General features: G+C 34.7%; 1 long non-coding RNA gene across 1 annotated transcript; it reads left to right on the forward strand.

The window, feature by feature from the left end:
- The first annotated feature begins 5098 nt into the window (after positions 1-5098).
- LOC135153505 (uncharacterized) lies at positions 5099-14833 on the forward strand. The gene is made up of 2 exons (XR_010292886.1): positions 5099-5466; positions 11998-14833. It is a non-coding gene; the product is annotated as an uncharacterized LOC135153505 (long non-coding RNA).
- The last annotated feature ends 5484 nt before the right edge of the window (positions 14834-20317 follow it).

Genomic DNA, 20317 nt, shown 5'->3' on the forward strand with positions numbered 1-20317 from the left:
CTCTTCTGTATGAGTGACCGACGCAAAAGGTCACAGATCACTCCGCATTGTACACGTCCAAAAAGATGTGTTACTTATGATATTTATCACTAAGCGATAATGGTTCTCCGTTCGCTAATAGGCGATGTGACTCGTGACGTCAGCTAGGTCGTCATGGTAGTGGGTTAAAATAACTTTCCTAGCACGTTAATAAAGGTAATGACAATGATGGCATTGTGAAACGTTAAATGAAAACTGATGTTAAAAAAAGCTTTCAAGCTTTTCCCTTTTTTAACCATAATGTTTCATGCCTTTATGCATAATCGTGGAGAAACAAGAATTCAAGGGGCGGGGAGGTGTGTGCGTGTGTGTGTGTGGGGGGGATGTATGTATGTATTTTGAGTTTTGTCAGACGTGTATCAATCAGATATGATTATTTACGTCTGGGAGCGACCTTTAACGTCACCAACCCAAAGACGTGACCAGGACTCGAACCTCGAACCTCTGCATCAATTTGTAACTTTACTTCCCCACGGCTTGGATTACGGGCGCACGCCACAACGCCCAGTGGGAGGGAATGTTCACCTCTTTTGTCTCTTATGTATACTTTACGAAATAGATCTAGGACGGATGTGGGGGGGGGGGTAAACCAACGTAATGTTAGAATTCATAGCTCACCAAATATAGTCACATTGAATAAGACTATGACCAAATATAGTAACCTTGTTATCATTGGTGGGAGAAATAATCGTGGGAGTAGCTTTGTGTATGAATGCGGGGTCGCATTTGTCAAAAAATACCGCGATAAGAGCATTGTCTGCCTTTCTTTCATGGTCATGAATATAGACGTCATCTCACGATTTTTAAAAAGATAACTCGGTGGTGCAAAATAAGAGAAAGCTCAGTTGTCATCATATCCGTAAGTGAGTAATCGATTTCTATACAGTTTCTGTATTACTATTATGCTTGTCATTTACTCTCCTTAGTTCCTGTATAATATATATGGCCTAATTATACTGATTTTTACAGATACAAAATACAAAATGTATACAATCTTCTCACAAATGTGGCCTTTACGGATGTGCCGTCTATTGGGAAGTTGTGAACTATAATTATATGCTATTTTTAATCACGGAAACCTGTTATAAAATACTGTAGGTTCCTTATTGACTGCAATAATGTCGTTTTATTGGAAGGCTAGCGGGACTTTCACTGCGTCATTTTGTTGTTCTTAATATACTGCTGCGTTGTGAAACCTTTTCCTAATTAACGATTATATTGATTGCATTTCCGAATAGAAAGATGGGTACTTTTCCATCCCATCCGTTATTTCGCAATCCATGCACAATCAGCCGTGAATGTTTACGCAACCATGCGTCATCAATGTATTACCATGACGTTGCGGATGACATAAACAATGAAAACTGGCACAAAATGATTTTGAATAGCTCGACAGGATTTACATACACAAATATATGGAATTCACTCATAGCCAATCAGATGCACTCGCTTCGAAACTAACCTTATATAAGACTACTCACGATGGCGTTTCCTATATACTTTTGTCCATAAACATGTTTTTTTTATTATGAAGTCCATGCATTATATTGTACACTGTTAGAAAATCTATAAAAGAAGTTCCCGCAGCAGAGTCTCGATCGAGAACACCTGTAATCTTACCAGATTGCGTAATCTTATACATTATATAATTATTTGTAAAATTACTGAAAATTGGTATTTGGTGTATGGAACCTTACAAATTTCCTTTAATAAAATACACTTTCCCCGTTTTTAAACATACCTGTTCTGTTAAATTGCAGAAAATTCCTGTTTTATGAATTTACAGAATGATTCCGTTATTGCTTTCTGCAAAACCTTCTCTTTTTTCTGTAAAATCGTGTTTTTTTAACAGTGTAGGCCTAACAATCTTAATATTCTCCGATTGAACGAGATGGATCAATTCTTCATTTAATTTCCTTCCAAACATAAAGAAATATAATTCATACATTGACATTTTAAAGAAAAGCCGTATAAAATAGAGCATATGGAAATGAAATGGGGGGGGGGGTCCACTAAAGACAATGCTTGTAAAGTGTCGATATCCCTTTTTTGCTTGAAAGCAGAAGTGAAAACAAACTCAAATTCAAAATAAGTCATTTAATAAATTCAAATCGACTAAATGAATTTACGAACAAATTCAATATATAGGTGAAACTTTTGAAGAAAAGTCATTTTTGACCAACCGCATTGCTAGAAAGATGCCACAGGGGGCCGTTACATAAAGCTGTTCGTAAGTTAAGAGCGACTGATGAACCCTTCTTACGCGCGGTTACACTTCGTAATTCCGAAGGTTCTTTATTCCGAAGGTTCGTAATTCCGAAACACGCAAATTGCCTATACCTCGATGTTTGTTAATCCGAAAACGTAAAAGGGTTCGTTAATCTGAACATTTGTGGCGTTATTCCGAAGGTTCGATAATCCGAAAACGAAATAAGGTTCGATGTTCCGAAGGTTCGTTAATCCGAAAACGAAATAAGGTTCGTTGTTCCGAAGGTTCGTTAATCCGAAAACGAAATAAGGTTCGTTGTTCCGAAGGTTCGTTAGTCCGAAAACGAAATAAGGTTAGTTAATCATTCAGTTTTCGGACTAACGAACCTTCGGAATTACGAACCTCACTTCTTTTTCGGACTAACGAACCTTCGGAATTATGAACCTCATTTCGTTTTCGGACTAACGAACCTTCGGAATTACGAACCTTCGGAAATACGAACCTTCGGAATAACGAAGCTTCGGAAATACGAATGTATGCGCTTACGCGCTAAACCATCGCCAATTCAATATACCATTTACCACAAGAAAGGATCACCAGTCGTTCTTAAAGTCGCTCTTACGAACAGCTTTATGAAACACCCACCTGGCATGACAACATGATAAATTTTTGATAAAATTCTTTTGTGTTTCCATGCAAGAAAAGATTTTCTGTTTAACCAAACAATACAAATAATGATAATAATAATAATATTACTATATTTTTTTTGACATATGAAAATAACAAAACATATTTCAAGTATCCCTGTACAAAAATTATATTCAAGATTATTACATATCCGGTTGGAAATGGAGGAGCTAGGCTGCTAAAAAAGCGGAGCTTGTAGAGTGCAGTCTCCTAATAAATATTTTTGTAGTTACATAGCATATAAAAATCAAAATAATAATAATATTATTATATCCTATAGCATGTTTATGAGACGCCAATTATCAGGTTTCCAATTCAATGGTGCACTAACACTCTGGCTTTCCATTCACCTCTTGCTGAAGGAAAACGCGCCATGGCTATATAGGATTCGAACCCAGTGCACGTTCCTCTGACTGAGAACACTCCCCCACCACTATACATTATTAAGGAATGAGTTTTTAATTTGAAGCCTGCTCTGTGAAAGTATCTCATTATATAATGTAAAATATGAAATATTTCTAGTGTTCATCCAAAAATAATTCTGGTTTGATTTCCCATGGTACTTGTAAAATCATCATAATCCTATTAATTGAATGCGATATGGGGATATTTTTGGTTATGAATCAGTCTGAAAATTTTAAAGAAAAAAATCAGTCCAAAATGGATGAAATTTCGTCTCCCGAAATTTGGACAAGGCCCTCCGCCCCCAATAAAATAATCAATAAGATAAAATAAAAATAGGGTCATCGCTCTTTTCACCAGGTGCGCAATGAAGGCAGCCTTTGGGTGCAACCCGATTTAAAAAGTTAGAAATTACTCGCTCGCTTCACTCGCTCGGAGCTTTTAAGAAATTTTGTCACAGATCCCAAACTTTGTTGTGCCCGCGTCAATCTCTGGCTCATTATACCACTTCCCTCAACCAACTGACGCACAGTATACACTCTCTTAATTCGGGACTCGGAGATAGATATTTTTTATGCTACTTTTTAACAATCACATAGCTTAGAGAGGGCGTACATTTTAATTGATTATCAATATGATATGCTTTATTATTCAATTCAATTCATTCTATTCAATTCAATTCATTTATTTCCATATTCAAATTCAAATTGTACAACATAAAAAACATACACCCGATGCAACATGATGCAACATAATTATGTAACGCTATCAGGGGAGTTTATACGTGTATCTCAGGCTTTCATGGAAAGAATTAAACAAAATACCCAAATGCAGGGGGTGGGAACGGGGGGGGGGGAGGCAGGGATTCAGCCCCCACTTTGTTTTTCAATAATCGTGTACAGAATGGTAAAAAAGACAATCTGTGTTTTTTAAGTGCCCCCAGCCCGTCCCCAAACTCTTTGAAATCCATTCCGCGGCCCCTGGAATGGTAGGGCTGTATATCAAATTCGGAAAAAAAATTAGGGGTTAGATATGACACATCGCATAAAATTTATAAAAAGCTGCAAGCGAGCGGAGCGAGCAAACAAAATTTTCTACACTTTTAGTTTGTGATAGATTTTGACATAAATATTCAGAAAATAATATCATTTTTCACCCCTCTCCCATCTGTACGCTAGTGCTAAAGATAGTATTGTTTTCAATCATCCTTTACTGTTCTATTAAAAGTCCATCATACATTAGAAATATTCGATGAACTTCCATCAGATTGAGCATGTGCGTAATTAGTCTATCCATTTGTGGTAGGGTCCATGTACGTTCGAGTGTATTTACAACTCTATGATCTACTCTGTCCACAGATTGAGCATGTGTGCAGCGGTCTACTAGACTACTATTCCAAAACTGATTAGGGAATTTTGTAGAGCGACATGAAATAAAATTCAAACATATCCCCAAATAGATAAGGCCTGTCTAAAAATTAAGATAGCAACAATGAGAAATATATCATAATTACCGTACCAGTAAATATTCGATGATTGAATTTCCCGGCGAAAATTAAAATCCATAAATTTCCTATCAAATTCAATTGCATGTTATTTCAAACAATAACAAGCTCGCTCTCATTGGTCGATCTGAATTTCCATAGTTTAGCTATTCAGACCCAATTGATATAACAGGTTTCATATCACATAAAATCAACCTGAAAACATTATTGGTTATACTTCAATTATATCACATATGTAATGTAAAACTTGAATATGATATATGTCATAATTTCAAAATTAAGGAGTTGGTAATGCAACCGACAGTCGCATTTTATTCGAAATGTTCTGCCGAGTCTGAAGAGCTTAGTCTATTTTAGGGGATTCCCCACGAATCGAACTGCACTTGGCACTGCACTGGGCCTCACTACATGGAACCGCGCAGTCTCCTTCAGCATGCATTTTCCCAATAGCTTGCGCTCGCTACGTGCACGGTAATGCTTGTCCGTTTCTGCTCTAGATTTCTGTGTGGAAATGTGACACCTTTTTTCCTCGCGCAGATTCACTTCTGGATTTATCTAGTTGATCATGTTGAGTTTGGCTATAAAATGGATTTAATGTATTGTCGGATATACGCAATTGAACATGGTAAGTACGTAGCCTAACTGTTCGATTGTATTTTGAAGACATACATTTAAGTATATAATATGGCTTTTGTCGTTTTATACGATGCGGTAATAGTCGACCGGTTTACAACAAAAACATTGTGTGTATTCGGGGTGTATTCATCCACTAGCACCAATCACATAATTAAACACACGTATCTAACAAAAACATAAAATGGTATTTCACGAACAAGAAGGATATTAAAGCTTAATTAATATCCATATAGAAATTATATATGTATCACGATGCCGCTGTCATAATCCTACTTCCGTATTAAATTCCACGGAGAACACAAATCATAACAAAATGTGAATGGGTTGATTTCTGCCGGATTTCTGATTGGTTTTACAAATGTAATTTACATATTGAGAATAAAAATGTTGATCATAATAATTACTTATTGATACACTTGAAAAGCATCGTAGTTGAATATAATTTCATTATATTCATAAATTCAAATAGACGCGATAATAAATAATCAATAAATTGATAAACCATCAAATGGGAGTAAGTTATTGTTTTACAATAGTTATGTGAATTTACACTAACAGTAACAAATGTAAGTGGCTCATTTCTAGTATTTGCTTACAAAATAGACGAACGCATTCTATGAAATGAACGTTGTTAACAGTGGGTATGGTATCAAGAACGATAATACAATAATGCAAATTAATTTCGAAAGAGACAATTTCAATATGAATACTATAGTAATCAGTATTAGGATTATAACAACGTTAACATCGTTATAATCATACATGATTATATGAACGATAACAGCATTATCAGTCATAAGCAACCATAAATAAGTAATAAAGCATAAAAACAACAAATAAATGTGATTATGATAAAATAAAAATAAAAAATATCAATAGCAAAAGCATTTCAAACAAAAACAACGACAATAATAATAACATTATAATGATAGTACATAAAATAATGAAGAAAGAATAAAGAGAAAATAAGCCAATTTTTTAAATTGAAAGTGCAGAAATGTATGTCATGATACCCAATGCAACCATATAATACTCATGAAACCTCAGTCACTATTATAATGACAATGACACCAAGAGAATAGTTCAAAGTTCCGACAATTTTCCGATGATTCACACACCAAAGAAAATGATACTGAATTCGAAAACCAAAAACAAACAAGCAAACCAAAAAAAAGAAAGTTGAAAAGGACATACCCGTTTCTTTCCCCTAAATCCTGAGAATTCGACGTGATATCCATTTTCAATGGAACATATATATCTTGACACATGGAATATGTTTGTTTTTTTGTGAAGCCTTGGTTACAGCCATCGACTTGTCAAAGCAGGCTTCAGAGCGGAACAAAGTACAATGCAATTGCTTCCGCAATGTTTTGGTTTCATGATGACGTAAAACTTTAGTGTCTGATGCTAAATATTGGCTTTCCCGTCCAACTTCGTCAAAATTTCATCGGATTTAATAATGTAATAAAACAGCTTGGGACGAATTTGAATGATATTTGAGATCAACATTTAACAAGTCTAATAATGTTTTCAATTTAATTTTGTTGGCATGCGATGATTACAAACATGCAAAAGAGCCGAAGAAAGTGTTTGATCTTTACCAATTACCGAAATTTATATTTCCTCTGACAAACCATCTTCGAAGCAAGAGCTCGTTGATATATATATATATATTTTTTTTTTTTTTTGGGGGGGGGGGTTGTTCCACGTTCAAAACTATTTAGTAATTATACACGACTGTGGCCAATCAAACCCAATCAATTAAAAAAAAAGAAAAGGAAGATAAAGAAACAAGAAAAAAAAAACCACCGTAAGTCACCCACATACGAAAACAAACATTTATAACCATATCCTGAATACATTATCAGAAATAATGATATTCAGTTATCGACAACACAAAAAAAATATATTTAAAAAAAAAGGTAATATGAGGTGATGGAAAATCAACACGGAAACATGTCATATTATTTTTTTGTATGCTCCTTTAGATGAAATTGAAAATGGTATCGAGGGCGAAATTGAACGACCATTCTGCATGATGGCGCGACATCAAATGACAATTTTCATTAATTAGAACGAATTTATCCCTATATTGAATTTCTACAAGAACGGTATAAAAGCTAATTGAATGCTGAATAATGAAAATGAACCATGGGTGCAGGGAGCTGACAAAATTCGTTCGAGCTTGAACGCCCATTTAGTAATTGAAGTCCAACTTTGATGAAATTGGACGGAAAAACCTATATTTAAACGTTCAATTATATGAATTTTATAGGACTGTCGTAATATTATCACAATCCAACCTTGCACTTAATTTTACATATGTCTCAGCCGATTCAATGTATAGGATTGATCAACACCTTTTTGTGGAGGGGGAGGGGTTAAAAAGGTCCTTTAATTGTATGTACTTTTGTTATAAAGAGTTCATGGTTTTGCAATCGGATAATTCAGCACGCCGACGGGTCGTGACAAGGTGTCCTGGGGGGGGGGGAGGGGGGCACATAAATGTTGAAAATTGAACAATACTCAGTATACAAATGCCAGCATGATCAAAATAGGTACGTTTCCTAAAATTAGGTAATGGAAGGTATATGAAAAGATGCAGTGGCGAGTCCAGCCTTTTAGCTAAGAAGGGGTTTAAAAAAGGTTATCACTTAAAAATGAAGGGATTTTGGTCTCCTGAACCGAAATTGACAAGCAAAAGAAAAACAAAGTTATCCCTCCCAATGAAGACATTTTGAGTTCTGCTCTTTTCTTGGTCCACACCTGTTATAACCCCCTCCCAGAGATGAGCCAATATTCTGCTTGCACGACCCTCGTAAGCAGGGAAGGAGGGGGGGGGGGTTGTGATGGAGTTTGACTTCCCCCTCTTTTTAGGGAGCCCAAGGGGGGAGGGGTAAAATCCCTAACCCCTTAGATCCGTCATTGCTTTGATCTTACATTCTAATGAAAGAATGAATGAATGAATTTTTTCGATGAGACCTCCATCAAAAACTAAAGAACCAACCATAACGCTCCTCGATATGTCATTTTGGACTGAAGGAGTACACAGAAAATTTGTTATTAGAAGATATATTTTAGGAATCGAGACTGAACACAAGCATGACGAACCGTGAGCCTCTTTTAATGTTGTCATAATGATTATGAACACCCAGCCACTAATCAAGATTTTTATAATAAAGGAAAACATCATGGTTCCTTCAGGACCTTAGAATTATCGTCATTATTTCCATTCGTGTAAAGAAAATTAACTTTTCGTAGGCACCGCCTATCTCATATTCATATTTGTATAGTTCGATGAGTAAAACCTATTAAAAAAAAACATGAAATGCCTTTTTCATCCGAATGATTTTTGTTTTGGTTTTGACTTGTTCGGCCGCTTGGGTGGGTCTGCATTAAGATTCAGATGAACCTCCTTTCTGAAAGGAGTTGAGCTTTAAACGACCTCGAAAACGCCCTTTTTATGTTCAGTAATCATAGTCTAATTAATCACTAAATGAATCAAGATCATGGGCATAATGGGAGTAAATCATTATTACATATGTAATACGAAAATACACACAATAGCAATGCAAAATATACTTCTAACGTCATCATGAAGTGAACCTACAATACATGTATTATTACGTCAACTTTGACTTTGAGCTTTGTTTGGCGCGTCACAGTTGGGGAATCGTTGATAAAAGGTTAGTGGGTGTGTGCAATGATAAACAATCAAAACCATTAAAAACAGTCATTACGTTGCAGTCTTTCCAATGAAACCGACCGCTGTAGACATTCCAAATAGTTTCATCTACCCGGAGTCGGTTTTGGTGGTACGTGTGTATCAGTGGAGTAATGAGCAAAAAATAAAAAAAAATGAGGGGGCTCCATATGGCACATCGCGTAAAATCTTTTTAAAACGTTGCGAGCGAGCAAGCAAAACTTTTACATAATATTCAGAAAATGATATCATATTTCTCCCTTCTCTCTTTCCTTTTCGCTTTTTTTTCTTGGTCGTGTTTATTTTTATATTTTATTGGGGGGGGGGAGCTCCCCAAGCCCCCCCCCCCCCCCCTCTGTACGCCACTGGTGTGGATACGGATAAGGATTTCCACTTTCGCTGCACTATCATGCTTGTCGTAACAAATGTAATAGACCTAATTAGAAAACAATGCAATTTTGAACAATTCCATTTCCGACTTTTCCCTATATTCAGGGTAACTGCACATTCCATGATTACATAATCACAGCAGATGGCACAGCACCGTAAAGAGGTTTTGCGATTTATCGTACGCTTGAACTTCATGATTACGTAGTCAATACAAATCAATCATTAAAGCATGTTCTACGAAGACTGCTAAGATGTGTGTTATGGGCCCCTGATCTTAAAAAAAGAGAGATAAATCAACGAGTATCGGCCCGTCATGAATCGTGAAAAAGGGGAAAAAAACACAAAAAGCAAGAACAACGGAATATTCAAAAGTTCAAAATGAAATAGGCCTACTTGAGTTTTACGCGCAGTTTTGCCCCTCCTTAAAAAAATAATGAAAAATGAAAACCAAGTACTAAATATTCGAACAAAAACCCTTCTCACAATCACTAATTGTTTATACAATAATGTTACTTCAGACTTTCAAAAATTCCTAATCAAAATTGTAGTGGCAGAATAATTCTAAATGTCCATAATTATATACAGTTATCCAATAAGGGGTCAGTGATTACACACAAACTACACCCAATACGAGCAGAACACCGATACATTATGTTTAGACTTCATATTATTATACGATATATTTTTTGGGGGGATTTTATTTTCTAAATATAACACAGAGTGAACCCTCTTTTTATCAAAATCTATTTTGCGGTTTGCGAAACTTGAAGTCCAAATTCTAGTGTATTAAACCATGATATATCGAAATATGTCAGAGAAAAGTACATAACTAATTACAAACTAAGTTATACTGATAGGGATAGACATGTGTATTTCACTTTCAAGAATATGATAACGTTACTTACTTCAATTGATTTTATCTTCTTCCATTGGATGTGGTCCATGTAATTGAAATGACAATGTATATAGGCTTTTAATCAATCTTTGTTTCACCAAATGTAAATGAGTAAAATAGTTAGATTCCTGAAGATTTTATCAATTTATGCCTTATAATGTACTGCTGTATTATATATATATACGTATACTTTATTTATTCATTGTGACGCATTGTGATCAATCACATGCAGTATAGTCACTGATAATACTACAGTCCAAAGTCCTTTTTGTCATGCTCATGTAAAATAGAGATACAATGGCAAAAACTCACTTTGGAAAAAACTAATTTATCGAGTGCTTTCTTCAGAGGATGACATGCATTTTCCATGCTACGTTTATTAGTATGTTCTATTAATGAATATTTCATCATAGTTTCCCGACGCAATAATTAATCGTTACTCCAACAATTAATTTAATATATATGCTCTTCATTTAATGTCATGTCATAGGACAAGATAAAGTTCAAGACAATTTTATTGCTGCTGACATATTCATCACTAATGGGTTTATTACTTCAATAATAAATATTTTTTAAAAATCTTATTTATTTTTCAGCTCAACTTTATAAACTTGTTCATCAATTTCTTCAAGCAGCAACTGACAATCATATAGCGAAGTTCCTTCAATAATATAACAGCCAATTAACATGACTACAAATTTCATGGATTCAAAATAAAATCTGACCGGTTGCGGTTAGTAACCTATGGCACTCCGGATTATGATTTGAATCATAATTCATGATTTAAAAAAAAAATATATATATATATATATTTAGTAATCCTTATATTTTAGTGTTGGATGCTACTGCTTCAAGCAGTTTTCTGCTTATATTAGCTGACACCTGTATTATACCCTACATATTATTTAACATGATTTATGTATAATATATAATTATCAGTCTTTGTCAGTTTTATTTATCTCTTCGATTGTCACAGTTAAAATGTATTAATTTATATCTTTTTTTATTATATAGCCTGATATGTTAATTTATTATTGATTTATGAATAAAAGATATAAATTCCTGCCAAATATGTTATTTAGCACGTCTAGTGACATCGTTATAATTTGAGAGTAAATATATTGATTGTGCAATCTCAATTTGTATTTGATAAAATGATGAAATAATCATGCGCTGGTTGCAGCAACAATTACGTTATGAATGTGCATATGAGTTCTAAAGTGTTTATGGGATTGTTCATAACAACTCTCCTCAATAAAAAAAGAACGGACTCAATGAAACAACCAAATGTGATCAGTTTGAATGTTTTGGGGAAAAATGCAAATGTTTTTATGGATTATTATCAGGAACCGAATGATATAATCAATTCAAGAAGAAAAAGAAATAACCTGGATGATTATGAAAAATCTGACTTTGCATCAAATTACTATGCCCCAAAAACTGGATGAAGGAAGTAAGCTATTCATAATTCTTCAAACGTATATAAGCTTCATTTAGGTAAATGTATCTAACCATTTCCCTGTTTCTTACAGATAATCTGCTTTGATGAAAACATGTGATGGCGCTACTTCACTTGTGGAAGTTCGGCAAGACGAGAGGAGTCGGACCAAAACCTGCACCGGTCGTCTACAGTCAGACCGCAGGTCCCTATTCTAATGAGCAAAAAGGCCAGATTCATACAAATCATCTCGTGGCTGAATCCTCCTCCTTGCAAAATCTCGTGATTCGTGAGAATTTCTTTCTCTAAGAATATACCTGTTTTAACCTCAAGTTAAATGAAATATTATTGCAACATCAGATAGAGTAAATGTTATTCTTTCATATTGGTCATTTATTTTGTATACAATATTTTGATAAATAAGTAAATTTCTGGCCTGAAAATGTGCCTCAAAACTGAATTTTCTTCCTCTGTGTTCTTTTGCAAATTGTGCAAAAAAAATTTATTTTGAGACTCAGTGATATATATATCACCATAAAGCTGAACTTCTGTACTTTCTCACAATGCCACTTTTGATATGCGGCACCTTTTAATCGGGTCAAGATCACACTTTTCCCACCAAGGTACAAGACGAGATTTCTGAAATTTTGTACTTGCATGAAATCCAGAGTTCTGATTGGCTGGATAAGGTTCACAGAACAACAGACGCGGGAAATTTGAGGAGATTACCACATGGGAAGTGTGACTTTCCCATGAACCCAGGCACTGGAACCGTTGGAATTAGCCAGTGTGTGGTCTCTTTGACCAATCAGAGTACAGTATTCTTGTTTTCAAGCTGCTTTATGTACTTGGCCAATGAAAAGTGTGATCTTGACCCGATTAAACCAATTCTTATTTTGAAACCTATACCATTTTAAAGCACACATATTCAGATTTATCATGATTTAAAAATCATTTGGGTTCAAACAAAAATAAAGTGTGAAAATAGCAGCTTTCGTCAGGTGAAAATAATTATTTTGTAGCATATTTTAGATCAAAATTTTAACCTATATTACAAAATCTACGAATAAATTCAAACACATGACCTGAAAGAATGATTCTTCTTCTTTACAATGATATCAAAATCATGAAATTTGATGCACAATTAGAGCAGCAATGACCGAATGAAAAGAAGTGTTTTGGTCCGCATCAAGTTCATTAAATATGCAAAACATCTCAAGTCATGAATATCACTTGGATGAAAGAAGCCACTTTCTTGGGACCTGCCGACTGACTGTATACATGGTATATAACAGCAATATTAACAAATTGTTTGTAATAGGTCCATGGTGTTATCAACAGGCCTGGGGTAGATCCGGTGTTTGGGGATGTGGGGGGGGGGGGCAACGGACCTTAATTTCTTCTTTTGTTTTACTTGTCAATTTTTATTGATGCAAATTAGTGATTTAAAGAAAAATATTTTCTTTTATGTGAATTTGACCTCAGCTATATTTTCGGTTGGCAGCATTTTTTGTACACAGCTGGACCAAGTTTTGGCGAGTTAGCGCCGTGTTTTTGTTGTTGTTGATTGGTTTTTTAACGGCGCTCTCATAAAAAAAAAGAATACATGCACCAAAACATGCTAACATGATCTTTTATTTCCGAGGGAAGGGGGGGGGGGGGTCCAGACATGAGTGATAGACCAACTGTTCTTAAACGTGTATAAAATACAATGAAAAAGGTAACATTTTTACATAATAATGTAACTATTCTTATTTATATATACATGTATTCAAGGTGAATAGGAATATTGCTATACTTTAACTGAACTAAACTTTTATCCGTCTTTTATTGCCAAAATGGCTTTTGGAAGATGTTTCTCATTGTATTGATTTTAACCAGTGTGGTAACATTCCTGGATTATCAACATCGCATTATCTTATCAAATCATTACAAAGTATTTTAGAAAATTGTGAGAAACCCAAATCTATATCAATTATTATGTATTGATTTTTCCAAAGCGTTTGACAAATTGGACCACAATATTTTAGTTAAAAAATAATTAATCTAAGAGTTAGGCCGTTTATTATTGATTGGATTATTTTTTTTTTTAGAAATAGGATATCAGTGTGTAAAATACCAGAACAAATTTTCAGAATATGTAACCACCCATGCCGGAGTGCCCCAAGGTACGAAATTAGGACCCATTTTATTTTTTATTATGTTTAATGATGCTTGTCAAAAACAATGTTGCCATATTTTGAATACGTTGATGACCTAACTGTACTTGAAAAAAAAATCAATATTAAAAAATGTATTAGATGGTTTTAGAATTGACTGACAGTCAACATATGAAGCTAAATCCTAATAAGTAAATAACAATGAACATATTAACTGAAAAAATGCACCCTTTTGCCAGTTTTTGCATATTGGAAAACCAGAACTGCCGTACGTTGATCCTTTAAAGATCTTAGGAGTTTGTATCCAACATAATTCAAAATGGGACTTTCATATAAATGAAATGTTAAAAAAGTGCAATCAAAAGCTCTATATGTTTAGATTAGTGACAAAATATAAATTACCAATTTCTGACTTAAATTCAAAATCGGATATATCCGCCTTGTCTTACAATATTGTGTGCCTGTTAACGGAAGTTCAACTTTAGACCATGTACAAATAAAGAAAAAAGAATCCAAAAAAAGTTTGTAAAATTATCCAAGGCAAAAGTTATTTAAATTATGAAGATGCCTTAAAACGATGTAAACTGGATACACTAAAAGATAGGCGTGAACAATTGTTATGATTTTGCAGTATATGTATATGTTACCGGAAAGAAATGTTGTTGGCATGATTCTCCGCAATAATGCAGGACCTCCCGTTTTAAACATATAGTACAATACCTAATGTTATCAATCTCCTAAATAAATGCTGCACTGCACCTTTCACTATAATTTCATATTGTATACTGAATTTTTATTAATGTACCATAAGTTTTATCATTATTACATTATTGTTTTATGCTGCATGTATTGTGAAATGGTTATACCTTTGTAAATGCATATACATTTCAACCTTTTAGCTGAAGTATGTATATGATTGTTTTAATTGAAATAAAACCATGAAATGAAATAAATGAATAGTGTTTTAGGGGCGGATTCAGCATTGTCTCCGATCGGCTGCACGAGGGGGGGGGGGGTAGCCCTAAAGACTATAGTTAAGGTGCATGTTCTTGCTTTATTCTTACAGTAATATTAGATATTTCGTAAGGAATGATGCAGGCGTGAAGCACGAGCTGATTTTTTTGAAATACTTTATGTATTTATACCTGGAAGGGCACATTCGAAAGACTTGACTGTTATCATCAACAGGATGCGGATCTCACTTAAACGATTAGCGTGAAGCGCGAACTGAATCTTTTGATATTCAGCCCTAAAATGTAGACATTAAGAAAATGTAGGAAGTAATGAAGAGGATGCGTGATCTCATCAATCAGTGAATACGGATGCGAAGAGCGAGTTGATTATTTTTACATGAAGACCTAAAAACTGGTAATTTCAATTACTTTTTTAAATCATGAACAGGATCCGTATCTCACTAAATAAATAAGGCGAGCATGAAGCGCAAGCTGATTTTTCAAAATACTTTTCAGAAAATCCACATTAATCACTGTTTGACATAACTATTTCAATATCATGAAGAGAATAAGCATGTTAGTTTATTTAAAATTATATGAGCATTTTAGCATGAGTTAACATTTTAGGAGATTAAGATCTGAAAACGAGACATTTTAGGCACTTTTAGTAATCATGAACTTTATGCATATCTCACTAAACAAAATAATGACAGCTCGAATACATGACCCCTTAGAACTTGAAAAAAGTTGATCATCAATAGGGCGTCCCTAACCTTAAGATCAAATGGGCACCCACACGTCTTAGTCACGTCATTTTGGTGCCCCTCAATGATAAGATTATGGTTAATACACTGGGGGGGGGGGGGGCATGGGGAATTATATGTGTGTTTACGTTGACCCAAAGCATTGATACGTCCCATTGGCTGTTCAGATAAATGGTTTATGTGTTTTATTCTTATCTAATAAAAGAATGTAAAGAGTCGCTATACGAGCCACTCTCTCAGATGAGTAATCTGTGCCGTTAGGAATACCGCAAGTGTCCGTTCTTGGACCTTTCCTGTTCTTGATATTTATCGATGATTTGGTTCAAGCTCTGTAGTATTACTATAACCACGCAGACGATAACACCTCTTATGTTCATAGTACGTCTAAACAAGATATCCATGTCCGTTTCAAAATATTATGGATTCCGTAAATGAATGGTAAACGTAAATAAACTATAACTTAACACGGAAAAATAATTTTCAGCGACAATTGCTCTGCTGTAAATTCAACACTTAGCGCTTTGAAACTTTCGTATAAAGCGCTTTATAAATTTTTATATTATTATTATTAACACACTAATGGAACGATCAACTTCAACCGTGGATTGAACACTATACCCTATCTTAAACCTAACATAAACCCTATTGCAACCCTATTTAATATACCCTATATAACTTAGACGAAATATAGCCCGAGCAATTGTCGCCGGAGCAAATGTCGTGTCACCTTTTTAAAAAGTTTGTTCAGAACTTAAATGAGTTGTATTGTCGTTTTGAGAGAAACTCTCCTGTTCGGAGTCTGGAGGAATGCGTAAGTGAAATAATACTTGTTGATGTTTAGAATGGTTATGGAGACAGTCAAGATGAATCTGGTAAATGGTACTTTCACCTACACCTCTTGCCTCTTTCCCATTAACCCATTTTGCACATATCAACTAAGTCTATGCATGGGTCCTGATAGCATATCTGGCAGACTTTTTAAAATATGCTCACAACAACTGGCCCCAATTCTCTGTCTTTTGTTTCAGTGGTCTCTTGATACCTCACCCGGTACCTCACATGTTCCAGATCTCTGGAAAAAGGGCTAAGATCATTTCAATTCCTAAAAAGTAAAAACCAAGTGTCGGACCTGTTGCACCGACTTCTATATAATCATGAAGTGCTTTGAACAATTATTGATGAAGAAAGTCTCAATAAGGCACTGTATAGAGTATCATGACCCCCTCCAATTTGCATATAAAAGGAACAGAAGTGTTGTAGATGCTCTTCCATTCTTAACACACACATTTTGTAAACATTTGGAAGAGGCAATGACATTATGCCAGAGTTTTGTTCATTAACTTCTCGTCAGCATTCAAAACAACCATACCACAGTATCTGGTTAAGGTATTACACAATATTATGCATGTTAATCTTCATCAATCTCTTTCGATAGATGATTTTATGACAAACAGATCAATAGCTGTTCGTGAAGGTGAGAAAATTTTAAATGTAGGGGCTCCGCAAGGGTGTTTGTTGTCCCCGTTTCTCTTTACTATTTTGAACGGCACACAGAGTCTTTGTTACCGCCCTCACAAGCCTCATCTTGCCAAGAAATTCGGCAAAATGTTTGTTTGAGGGCGCTATATTCTTCGCGATGTTATTTCCGATCGATGAAAAATGGTCATTAAATATATTAGCAATGCAAACAGGCTGTTGAATGATCTCGTCGTTAGATCTAATTTCCGATATAACATCTATATTTCTGAGACATTCATAGCTTGCTTGAGAATTTCCAAGTGTTTCGCATATCATGTTTATGTATTTGTAGTTTATTTTCAAAGTATTTTTTCTTTTCAATACAAATAATTTTAGTTAAAGTGTTTTAATAGGATGTGTATATTGCTTTGGGTTTTTTGCGTTCCTTTTGATTTATATTTATAATACAGATTATTTTTCCGATTTATTGACCGAAGTATATGGATTTTGATATCCAAGGTAATCTACGGGACTTTTTGTAATTCATCTTATTGGTAGTAACATATAAAAATAAGAATATTGTTTTCTTGTTTCAAAACAGTACTCGTTAATGCATAAAACGGGTCCTTCATATAGGTGAAAGGGTCACAGAGCACGTTTGTGAGGGATACGTTTCTTAGGTAAAAAGGGTAATTGATACGAGAAAGAACATCTATAAGAAGGCAAAGGGGCACATGCTAAAGGAATGAAACGGGTCCTTCTCAAGTGAAAGGGGCACAGAACACGTTCGAGAGGGGACACTTTTTTGTAAAAATTGGCACTTATCCGGGGCACTTATACGAGAAGGGGCACTTGGTAACACCTAAAACGAGTCCTCCTCATACGAGAAAGGGCACTTTGTAACACCTAAAACGGGTGAAAGGGGTACATTATACGTTCGTAAGGGACATTTTCCTTGCGTAAAGAAAGGATGCTTTTTCAAGGCTTCAAAATGTAGGGGGCACTGTGCCCCCGGCCCCTCAGGATCGCCGCCCCTGTGTCTCTTATTTCATATGATTCTTTTACATTTATATATTTCTTTATTGATTTAGTCTCTTTTGCATAAAAACTAATTTCAAGTTCTTGCTATGTCAGGCAAAACTTATACATGTAAGTAGTAAACAGATCAGTAAACCACCATTTTAACATCTAAGCTGACAATAGGATGGGTGGTGGAGGGGGGAAGAACTATTATATTAATGTCGAACCGTCTGTAGATCTATTAGCCCTCTTGACTTTTCATGCAAAAGGGACTAAATTCAAAATATATATAACAATTCAAATAAAAAATAAAAGAAATCTGCTGGATATTTTAAACTGTCATTTTTATAACATACGTATATTTATGATTTTCAAACATAGGAACAAAACTTACTAAATGGAAAAATATTTGGGTGAAATGAAAATATTGATTTATGAAGATTGAGCAAGGGCGGATTAAGTCCTTTTTGCATGAAAATGTAAATTTCATGTCCATTTTTAATAAATTTCTTCAAAATTGATGCACATGGTGAATGTTTATAATAAACATGCAAAAAAAAAATCAAAATGATAAAAAAAAAAAGATTTTTAGTCCCTTTCTGCATGTTAGCTCTTATATCGTGATTATATGAAACTGAAAATGGCATTTTAGCAAACCCAAATGTTACCTTTTCCAAAAGTCCGTAAAAAACGTTGGCAAGAAATCGAAGTTACAGAGCGTCAACTCAAATTTAAGAAAAATCACCGAACACTCTAATTTCAGAATCTGAAAGAGTAAGAAATCAAAAAATGTAAGTCTACAAGCGCATAATAGAATACTCAGGAGACTTTTTTCTCTTTTTTTGGTTAAACTTCATAAGGGACGTTGGTAAAGGTGTTAAAACGAGAGGCACCCCTGCTTAAAAAAACTAAACCAAACTTCTTTCCCTGGTATTTTATAAAGAGCACCCCATATATATATATATATATACGCATATATATATATATATATATATATATATGTGTGTGTGTGTGTGTGAAGTTATACATGTACAACAGCTTTGGCAACTATTTTATGTTGTGTGAAAGCAATGGCGCACACACACACTAATATATATATATATATATATATATATATATAACGAGAGAGGCGTGGATATATGTACCAATCGCTTTGATCGCTTTGAAAAATTGGTGATGCCGAAAAAATGTCTCTGCCGGGAATGTCTCTCCCGGCAGAGACATTTTTTCGGCATCACCAATTTTTCCAAAGGGTAGATAGCTCTGGGGAACCTTGATTTAAGCTACGCCTACCATTGTTCTCTTCATCCATTTCTTTACAATATATTATATATATATATATATAGTGTGTGTGTGCTCCATTGCTTTCACACAATATAAAAGAGTTATATATATATATATATATATATATATATATATATATATAGATAAATGTCTACCCCTTGACATTATTTTGTAACTGGATAATGTATGGACATAAGATTCATGGAAGAATCATCGGTTATAGGATGTAAAATAGTATATAGACCCTTAACTCAATTTATATTAAAATGATTGGTCTATCCTAATTGCTGAAATAATGGATCGAGGCCCGCAATCAGGATTTTTTTATATGAGGGGGTCCAAATTATAAACAGTGAAAATTGCATTATCAGTTCTCTTTCTCCCCGGGGCGAATCCAGCTTTTGCCAATACGGGGGGGGGGGGGAGAAGAAAACAAATTCAACTACATTTCCTTCGATCGGCCGCTTAAATAATGCGAGGGCAAGCTCAAATTTTTGGATATTTTATGTATTCAGGCCTGAAAAGTGAACGCTCAGAGCAATATTTGTAAGGGTGTTGTAGATGCGTATCTAAGTAAATAATGCGAGCAAGAAGCGCGAGCTGAAATTTGTCATGTACTGACCTAAAAAAATGAAAAGGACCGATTGTGCAAGTGAATCATGCGGAGGATACATACCTCACCAACCAAATAATGCGAGCGCGAGCTGAAAAATAGTGATACAGCGTATTCTGACCTGAAAGCTTGACATTCTAAGCAATTTCTGTACCAATGATCA

The sequence above is a fragment of the Lytechinus pictus genome, chromosome 3 (assembly GCF_037042905.1).
Source record: "Lytechinus pictus isolate F3 Inbred chromosome 3, Lp3.0, whole genome shotgun sequence".
In the NCBI taxonomy this organism is placed as follows: Eukaryota; Metazoa; Echinodermata; class Echinoidea; order Temnopleuroida; family Toxopneustidae; genus Lytechinus; species Lytechinus pictus.